Consider the following 9358-nt stretch of genomic DNA (forward strand, 5'->3'; position numbering starts at 1 on the left):
CTGTCAGACCTGAGGACTCCCCGGGCAGCTGGCTGCCAGAGCCCCTACAGGCTCACTGCGGGGCCTGCACCAGGAATCACTCATTCACACCTGCATTCATTCACCTCTCGTGCATCAGTCAGCTTTCCTGGGGCTGAGACATACTACCCAACACCCACAGCTGAAAAGAAGAGAAGCTTCATTTGCTTATGGTTCAGCCCATGGTCAGCTGACTCCAAGGCAGAGACAACATGGTGCAGGTGTGAGGCAAAGCAAAGCTCCTTAGATCATGGTGGCTGGAAGAAGGGATGAGGGGCCGGACATAGTCCTCAAGACCCTGTCTCTATGACCCGCCAGCACTCTCTGGATCCGAAGGGCCATCAAGCTGACAGTCCACCCCAGCTCACCCTCAAGCATCTGACTGTGTGTTACTTCCGTACTGTGTGCCAGCCTCCAGGGCCAGGAGCCTGCAGGACCTGCTGCCCATGAATGGAGCCCAAGCCAGAAGTCAGAAGCCGGAAGCCTGGGTCTTCTTCAGCTAAATGATGCCAGGCAACAGCTTCTCCACTCTGGGCCTCAGATGTCCCTCAGCTCAAGGAGACCCTGCTGGGTGGTGAGGAGAGCCCTTTCTGAGAAGCCCAGCAGCCTTTGGAAATTCTCTGCCAATGTCTGAGAGCCAAGGGCTAAAAGGCCCAGAAGAGGCTAGGAGCAGAAGCAAGGTAGCCCACTTTCTCTCCTGCAGAGCCTCAGTTTCCCCCTTTCTCGCCACAGGTTCATAAGTCCTTCCTTCTGCATGGCACTGCTGGGAGGAGAGAGGGCGGCCAGGACCTTCCAAGACCAGAGCAGTCAGAACTCTTGGCCCAAAAAGGGGAGAGTAAGGGGATCCAAGGAGGGAGCTGCATGTGGATGGGGTCTGGGGACAGCCATGGAGCAGGGACATGACCAGGAGCAGCAGGGATGTTGCTCGGTCAGGGACTGAAAGCATCAGGCACCAGGCTGCCTTGGGTGTGGATCCTGGCCTCCACTTCCACCTGGAGGAACTTAGCCTTTACTCCCTGTACCTGACGGTCACTATGACAGCGACCTCCTAGATCGTGGGGCATTGAGCCTGCTGCTAGAGGTGACATGTGAGGAAGGGGCCCAGTCAATCCACACCATGCAAGAGTCAGATACTGCTGCTCATGCCTTCTGCAGCCTCTTGTAGAACCAGGTAGTGGGACACCATGAGGGACCAGGCCAGAGTGGCCACCCCTCCCAGAGCTGATGGCCCAGCAGGAGAGGCGGAGCAGACCAAAAGCCCAGCAACTGTTAGGTAGTGCCAGGTTGTGACAGTATCAAGGACGAAATGAGCAGGAGGTGGCTGAGCTGCCAAGAAAGGAGACAGGTGGATTTGAGGATGTGGTGGTGACATCTCTGCCCAGGCGTCAGTCCGAACAAGGACTAGAGCATGCCCAGGAGCCAGTCCTGAAAAAAGGAGGAGGACAGAGGTCTAGGCCCTGGGGACAGCCTGCAAAGGTCAACGCGCCAAGAAGGAGCCATGGCTGAGGGCGCCTGCCAGCTCCCATCCCTGCATCCCCCTGACCCTCCCCGCCAGAGGATCTGCTCACCAGACAGCTGCAAACAAACACATCTGACCTTGGGTTTGTGACCTTTAGGAAGACAGGGCAGCGCAGAAAGCCTGGGCAGTTTGGCACAGCCAAGAAGAGGAGCCAGGTGACAGGAAGCTCCCATCTAGCTTTCCTCTGGTATCCATGTCTCTTCACAGGGTCCCTGGAAAGCCTCCATGTCTGCCCTCCAGGCCACCAAGATCTCTCTCCTCCCCTGTCCCAGGGAAGACATGCAGACACTCAGTGTGCCCCTTCCAGAGCCCTCTCTTCTTGTCACCATGCAGCAGGCTTACTCTGTGGCTCCTGCCTGTGCTTCTGCATTGTCCCCTTCCTCTGGTTGCCCACGCCCTCCATGTGCCCTCCCTTGGACTCCAAACGTGACAAATGACAAAGGGCCTGTGGTCACAGAGGCTGCTCAGGGGCAGCTGTGAAAGGTAGCTCCAGAGAATCAAGCAAACCCCTTAGACAGACAGGGAAGCTGAGGCTGCAAGAGAGGAGGTATCTGCCTAAGGTCGCACACTGTGTGTCTACGCAGGACATGGTGTCGGCACTGGTTTAACTCACATGATCAGCATGCACGTCCAGCACAGGGGTTCACATCGTCCCCTCTTGCCTGCCCTAGTCTCTTACCCTCTTATCTTTCACCCCTTCCTTCCTTCTTCCTTTCTCCATTACTCCTTCCTTCCCGCTGTAGCATTTCAGGCAAATGTTCCTGTCTCCTAGTTCCACAAAGCGAATCACCCCAGAACCCAGTGGTTCCAGTCCACAGTGGTCACTTACTTTATTTGCTCACCAATCTATACTGAGCAAGGCATCCCTGGGAAAGCTCCCTTCTGCTCCACACAACCCCAGCTGAAGCAGCTCAGCTGGAGGCTGCAGGAGTCACTTTCAAGACAGGTCATGCATGGCCTGGCGAGCTGGACAGCCTAATGCATGTGAGGCCTTGGGTTCAATCCCCAGCAACACCCTCCAAAAAAAGGTGGAGAGAAAGAGGAAGGAAGGGAAGGGAAGGGAAGGGAAGGGAAGGGAAGGGAAGGGAAGGGAAGGGAAGGGAAGGGAAGGAGAGGAATTTGAATAAGCACTTCAGCAAGGAGACACAAGTGACTAATTATCCCATGAAGAGAGGCTCAGCATCATTAGTCATGAAGGAAAAGCAAATTAAAGCCACAATGAGACACCCATACATGCCTAGTAAAAATGACTAATAAAAAAGCAAGACAATAACAAGTGTTGGAGGAGAAGTAGAGAGACTGAAACCTTTATCCATCATGAGCATAGAAAATGCTACAACCACTTTGGAGAAGTCTGACTGAACCCCTGGATGCCTCTCTAAGAGAAATGAAAACACATGTCCACAGGAAGGCTTCTGTACAAATATTCATAGGTGCATTGTTTGAAATCACCAAAATTTCACTGTAGGATGAAGTGCTGATAGATGAAACAAGAGGGGGATAACTTGGAAAACTTTTTGCTGAGTTAAAGAAGCTGGACACAAAAGATTATTTGCTGTGTGATGCTGTTAATGCAGAAGAAAATCAATAGAGACAGGAAATGGACCTGTCATTTTCCCCAGGCAGAGGGAAGGTGGAGGAGACCGAATGCTAGCAGGTTCAAGGGACTCCAGGAGAGGCAGAAAACTGGACTTTGATGATGCCGCAGAGCTTCACGGGCCAACACCTTGACCAGCTCAGGCTCACACCGGTGCTTTGCGTGGCACTTAAATTACACCTCATTACAGATGTCTTTCTAAAGTTGCTACAGCAAGGTGAAAGCAGAGAGGGAGGACACTGGGGACCCTGAGGGACAGGGTCAGCCTTGGAAAGGCAGAGTATCAGACACCGACTTCCAGGAGAGTCAGACCCTCAGATCACAGCCAAACTTTGGCCCCAGAAACCTCCCAAGTTAGGGCCTCACCCCTACAGCCTCAGAGCCGAAGCTGTTTTCCACGTTCCTAAGGAACTCACGGCACCCACTGTCCTCTAGCCGCCCTGCTTCCCACCCTCACACTCTGTGTGGCCCAGGTCCTGTCCTCAAGAGATCCCAAGGGAGAGTGGCAGGCACCTGGGTAAGTCCTCTAGCCGCAGGCCTCAGTTTCCTGATCACTAATGTGGGGACCCTGGTTGCCTCACTGAAACAGGGAGTGCATCAGATAGTACCTTGAGAACCAGCAAGTCAGGAGGCCAGTTAAACAACTGGAGACCCCAACCCTGTCTCCTTCAGGATCCCTTCCAACACAGCCCAACAGGCTTGGTGGCCTACTTAGATTTGGGTCTCTCCAGCACCAGGGCCACCATTTCCCTGGGCAGCCCTTGCTTGTCTGATCAGCTCTAAATCTTCGAAAACTACTTCCCACACTTGAACGGGACACAATGTCTCTCGGGAGCCCCTCCAGCAACTGGGCATGGGGGGCACTGAGGAGAACCAGATGCCCACCCTCAAAATCATCTGCAACACCTGGCCTTAGGCTGGTGCCCAGCAGGTGTGTCTGGGGGAAGGCTCCCAGACACAGCAGCATGCAGAAGATGGAGAAGAAGTGGAGTATTTGTAAGATGCAGGTCTCACGGTCTGGCTCCTAGGAGGCAGAGGCACAGGTGCACCTGACTCCAGAGCCACGTAATCCTGGCCTCTGTGTAACATCACAGCATCCACTTGACATCAAAGGCACACCCAGAGCCAGATGTGACCAGCAGACTGAACCCAAGCATGGTGTAGGGTCCCAAGTGCCCCCCTCCTTGGCCTTTCCTTTCTGCGTGGTAGCTGTGAGCATGAAAACCACCAACAGTGATGCTTTGGGGGTCATTTCAGTTCCCTGCAGGAGGAAAAGGCTTCAAAACAAGCCTGAAGCTTTCCTTGGAAAGAGGTGACAGCAGGTGACAGCCCATTTGTCCCCAGTGTGACAAGCATGGCGGCAAAGCACCGAGGTGGGCCAGGTGGACTCGCATTGGTCCTTACACCTGTCAGGCCCTGCTGCACCGTGCTGAGGACCCTGCTGTCAAGGCGGTGGGAGTGGCAGGGACATTGTCTCCGTCGCCCTCCAGCAGGCACAGCGGTTGCGAGTAATGACACCAAGCCTGACAACCTCTGAGGAGCCTTTGTGCCTGGCAGCCAGGGCCAATACCCATAATTGATATGGATTATGGGGCTGCTGCCCTCGGCCTGCTGACAATTAGTGCTCACGTTGGCGGCTGTCAAGGAGTTCTGACACTCAGGGCGAGCAAAGGCTTGTCAGGTTGCCGGGCCACTGCTCGTTATGCCAGGGGCACAGGCTCCCACCCCGTACCCCTCTGATCTCTGTAGGGGGAGAGGGCAAGAGCCACCCTGTCACTTCTGCTCTTTTCTAGAAAGTGGACAGAGGCTGCTGATGACAGCTTCCCTGTCACTTTCCCACGGTGAGTCCCTGAGCCCTGCACAGAGTGACCAATGGGAAGGGCTCTGACGGGACTCACGTAGAGCCAGAGAGGCGTGTGAAGGGGGACAGACAGCCTGGGGGACTCTGGCTTGGCCCTGCCCCGCCTGGATTGTGCTGGTGTGGGTTTTGGAAAGTCCCTTGTCAGGAAACTGAGCAGGTGGACAAGATCCAAAGTTTCCAAATCGTGCATTGCATTTCCTTAATGGGCCATAAAGCTAATTGAGTAGACCGAGGTAGCATTTTAAAAACCAAAGATAGAGGTCAGGGATTTAGCTCAGCAGCATAAGCACCTGCCTGGCAAATGCGAGGTTATGAGTTTGATCCCTGGTACCGCCCCACAAAAACCCCAAAAACCCCAACAATAGAATAGGATCAAATCCCATGCATCACCTGTATTAAAGGTGAGTGTGTTTCCTAGACATTTTGGACCAAATACATCCATATAACCTGACAGGTATGGCAGAGCGCAGTGTAGAAAGTTCTCGCTGTCGGTGACATTTTGAGGCCTCTCCCCTGGACAAGTCCCTGTTCCTAGGGAAGGAGCTATGTAGCCCATCCATTCCAGGCTGTGCGGCCCCTGTTCCTGGAAGATCCCCAGGAGGCAGTGAAGGGAAGGCCCAGACATCTTCAGGGAACTTCTAAACACTGCAGTCAAAGAGCGGCTAAGAGGCCCCCTAAAGCCTAACAGGCCGGGAGCCTCGTTCATTTCCAGGGCTCTCCCGCCACCCGCACATCTGTGCCAGGAGCCCCACAAGGCTCCTCTGTTCCTTTAGCAAACCGGGCTGCCGTGAAGGGTGGAAGAGCATCCGCTGACTGGCTGCCCTGCGTCCCATCTCTGCTGGCTTCTCCTGAACACTCCCAGACTGAGGGAGGGAAGGCAGAGCTCTGGCTACCTCTGCACGTGTACACGAGACAGGTGGAGCACGCTGCTGCTGCACAGGTGACGGGCTCGTATGTGCAGAGCCTCACTGTGCTCGCTCATATCCTGTTGCTTAAGTCCCTTGCAGCACACGCAGAAATCCAATCCCGTATCATGCAGCCAGGAGCAGGTCTAGGAATGACGGTCCAGCCCCGCCTGCTCTTTATAATGTCTATCATCTCCAAGTTCCTCCTAGAAGGTCACGGTCCTCATCCCTGGGCAATTGTTGGGACTATAGAAGCCCAGAGAATTATGGCAGTGTGCACAGGGTCACACAGCCACCAAAAGGTTTCATCAGGAGGCCATCAGCTGTCAAAGGCCACTCCTTCTCTCCTTCTTCCCCTTCACCTGGCCTCCCATCCAGGTAGTTTGTGGTCTGACCATGAAGATATTTTGGAAAATCCCTGCTGAGCCAACTTTGGCAGGATCCAATAGACTTTATATTTTTTTCCCTGCTGTTAAATAATTTTTTGCCTTTGGTTTTTGGAGACAGGATCTCACTTGCCCTTGAACTCACTATGTAGCCCAGGCTGGCCTCAAACTCACAGCAATCCTCCTGCCTCAGCTTCTGAGTGCTGTGAGTACAGTCATTCACTACCACACCTCAGCCTTTTATTTAAAAGGCTGAAGCCCCACAAATCACCTCTAAAGCGGCCGCCTGCACCAGCCTTCCTCTCTCCAGGAAGGTACGGGCGACCACGCCCCCTGTCCCTCCAGGGAGAATGTATGGGCGCTGGCAGCTCTTACAGAGCATCTGTGCTAAAAGCCAGGCCCTCCTTGCAGACAGACACTCCCCAGCTCACATTTATCAGTTTTATTCCTTTAATGATTCAAACTTGCGCTGTGATGTGCTACTCAGAACGGAGAATTTTATGGATTTAACAGTTTTATTAATTTAAGAGGTTTCCACTGAGTGCCAGAATGGCTCAGTGTGACAAAAAAGGTATCATAAATGAATTGATTTGTCACGTATCAGAATGCGATCCAGCAGCGATTTCATTATTGGAGTTATTTTCCTCCAATTATCTGCAAACTTAAAATGCTAAAGAGCAGCCCCTCCGCCCCTACCCCTGGCAGTGGTGGGCCTGGATCATTTGAGCAGGAAATAAATGCAAATCAATGGCCCGAATTCGCAGCCTGTATGGGGACTGCCTGGCCGCCCTCCTCCCCTCCACATTGCTGCTCCAGAAAACAAAGCCGTGGGGCACACAGGTCCCTGGGGAACCCCGGGGGCAGAAGCCACCTGCAGCCTGTGTGCTGCGTCTAGGGCACAGGATCCCATCCTCAGTGCAGTGCCAGGGACTGTGGACCTGAGTCCTGGACCTGGGTCCAGGAGAATGATACCCAGGGCCCCAGCCTCTCCCTGCAGCCCAGCATTTTGTTTGGTTTCGGTTTGTGGTTTGTGGAGACAGAGGTCTTGCTGTGTTATTCAGGCTGGCCTGGGCCTTCTGAGCTTCAGGGTTACAGGTGTGTGCTGCCACTTCCATATCCCAGGCAGATGGGCAAGGGAATGAGTGTGGGTCCCTGCCCCGCCCGTAACTCATCCTGGGGTTGGGCTGTTACAGACCCTGCCTTCTGAGGGCCTCTGTTCTTAGCCTAGGGGACACCAGGCCTGCCTGAGCCCCTCTGCTTTGTGCTCGGCCACTTACTCCCCAGCCTCCTACCACAGGCCTGAGGCCCCACCCAGCCTGCACTACTCCAGGTGGCTGAGTGTTGAGTCTTCTGTTTGCTCTGGGCACTTCCCCTGGAGACCTCTGTGTCTTCGTCACTACAAAGTACAGGTGTGCGTGAACACTAAGTTCCCACCCAGGGGATCAAGACTCCCCCCGAGTCTGCAAGGACCCTCAGACCCTCACCCCTGCTGAATTCTTGCTTATTCAGCAAACCACCACCAAGGGCAGATACTCTTCAGGGGCCCGATACCACCCTCAGGGAGCTTCTCCTCCAGTCGGAGATCCCACGCAGGGCTCAAAGCCAAAAGTGACCTGTGCTGTGCTGGGCTGCTCCAACCCTGTCTGCCCTAGCTCTGTGCTCCTCTGGCCTGGCTTCTCTGGTCAATATGGGATGCTGGCACTTTTCACGAGGCCAACATAGTATACCCCAAAATGATACAGTAGAGGATAAGGTAGGGGTTATCAAACCAGAACTGTCATAGAAACTCTCCTTCTACTTCCCTGGCAAAGATCCGAGGCTTGTTCCAATCTTCTGAGGCTCAGGAAAAAGTAACAGTGGCTGGAGTCACCATGTGGGACACCCTGCTGAGTTCCAGGCATGCCCAAGCTAAGATCGAAGCCCACTTCCCAGGTCTGTGTGACCTCAGAGCCCTTCCCAAGAGGCTGCCCTGATGGGTGCATTAGCAAACGGCCGTTAACACCATCACTTAGGAGGCTGAGGGAGAAGAGTCACAATTTCAAATTGAACCTGAGCTACATAGCTAGACTATGTCTCCAAAGTAGCTGTCCCTCTACCCTTGCCTGCCTGTCACCCAGACAGACCTGCTTGGGCCCCTTTAGTGACTGTGCGCATCTGCCAGGTAAACAGTCCAGCCGATGTGGGAAAGAGAATATTTTCAGCCAAAAAGAGAGGAGAGTGCACCCCAGGGAACACAGGGGCTGAAAAGCAGATTCAGTTCAGGCCCCACTGGCTGGCAGGGTCTCTTCATTTGTCTGGAGAGCAGAGCTCCATCAGGCCTGTTGAAGACTCCTGAGCAGAGGAGAATGCCCTGGTATACTACAAAGTGCTGTGCCTGTAGATGCCAGGGCAACTCTGGGGCAACACAGGCCTGGATGGCCACAAGGAACTTGGGATTCACCAGGGTGCTCCCCAGAATTGTACTTGCCTGCCCTCCCACAGCGGGATCTCTCCAAGGTGCAGGGCACCTTGGAGAAGCTCCCTGAAGGTGATATCGGGCCCCTGAAGGGTACCTGCACTTGGTGGTGGTTTGCTGAATAAGCAAGAATTCAGCAGGGGTGAGGGTCTGAGGGTCCTTGCAGACTCGAGGGGAGTCTTGATCCCCTGGGTGGGAACTTCCCCTGTGAAGTGAAGTGAGCCCCACATGTGTTTGATGATCAAGAAGCTGGGATCCTCACAGTCCCCACACCCAGGGCCCTGTACCTCCTGTTTCCTGGGCAGCAGCTGGGGGTCCTCAGGCAATAGGAGCTGAACTGCAAAGAAGAGAATAGTTTGCTTAGCTCAATGGACCATGTTGCACCCAGAAGAATCCAGTTCTTCTGAACCCCAGAAGGGGTCCATCCAGGGGTCCTGAAGCTGAGAGCCTACCCCTCCTTTCTAGGAGCCCCTCCAAAGTGGCCAGGGTCCCCATGACAGGAAGTTCACCACTCCACAGCGACACAATCTTCCTCTATCTCAGAAAGCTCTTTGCACAGATACAAGAACTGGCACCATCCTCCTACACCTCCTGCTCACACATGCACACGGCCAGGC

At 54.2% G+C, this 9358-nt stretch overlaps 1 long non-coding RNA gene across 1 annotated transcript in view; it reads right to left on the minus strand.

Moving 5' to 3' along the window:
* The window catches only part of LOC106028515 (uncharacterized), a 46080-nt gene extending 36999 nt beyond the window's left edge, over positions 1-9081 (minus strand). Inside the window, exon 1 of the long non-coding RNA XR_001202130.3 lies at positions 9029-9081. This is a non-coding gene — a long non-coding RNA (uncharacterized LOC106028515). The remainder of the gene's footprint in view (positions 1-9028) is intronic.
* Between the last annotated feature and the right edge of the window lie 277 nt (positions 9082-9358).

The sequence above is a fragment of the Cavia porcellus genome, unplaced genomic scaffold, assembly GCF_034190915.1.
Source record: "Cavia porcellus strain 051 isolate PalLab524CR breed Dunkin Hartley unplaced genomic scaffold, mCavPor4.1 scaffold_28, whole genome shotgun sequence".
Classification (NCBI taxonomy): domain Eukaryota; kingdom Metazoa; phylum Chordata; class Mammalia; order Rodentia; family Caviidae; genus Cavia; species Cavia porcellus.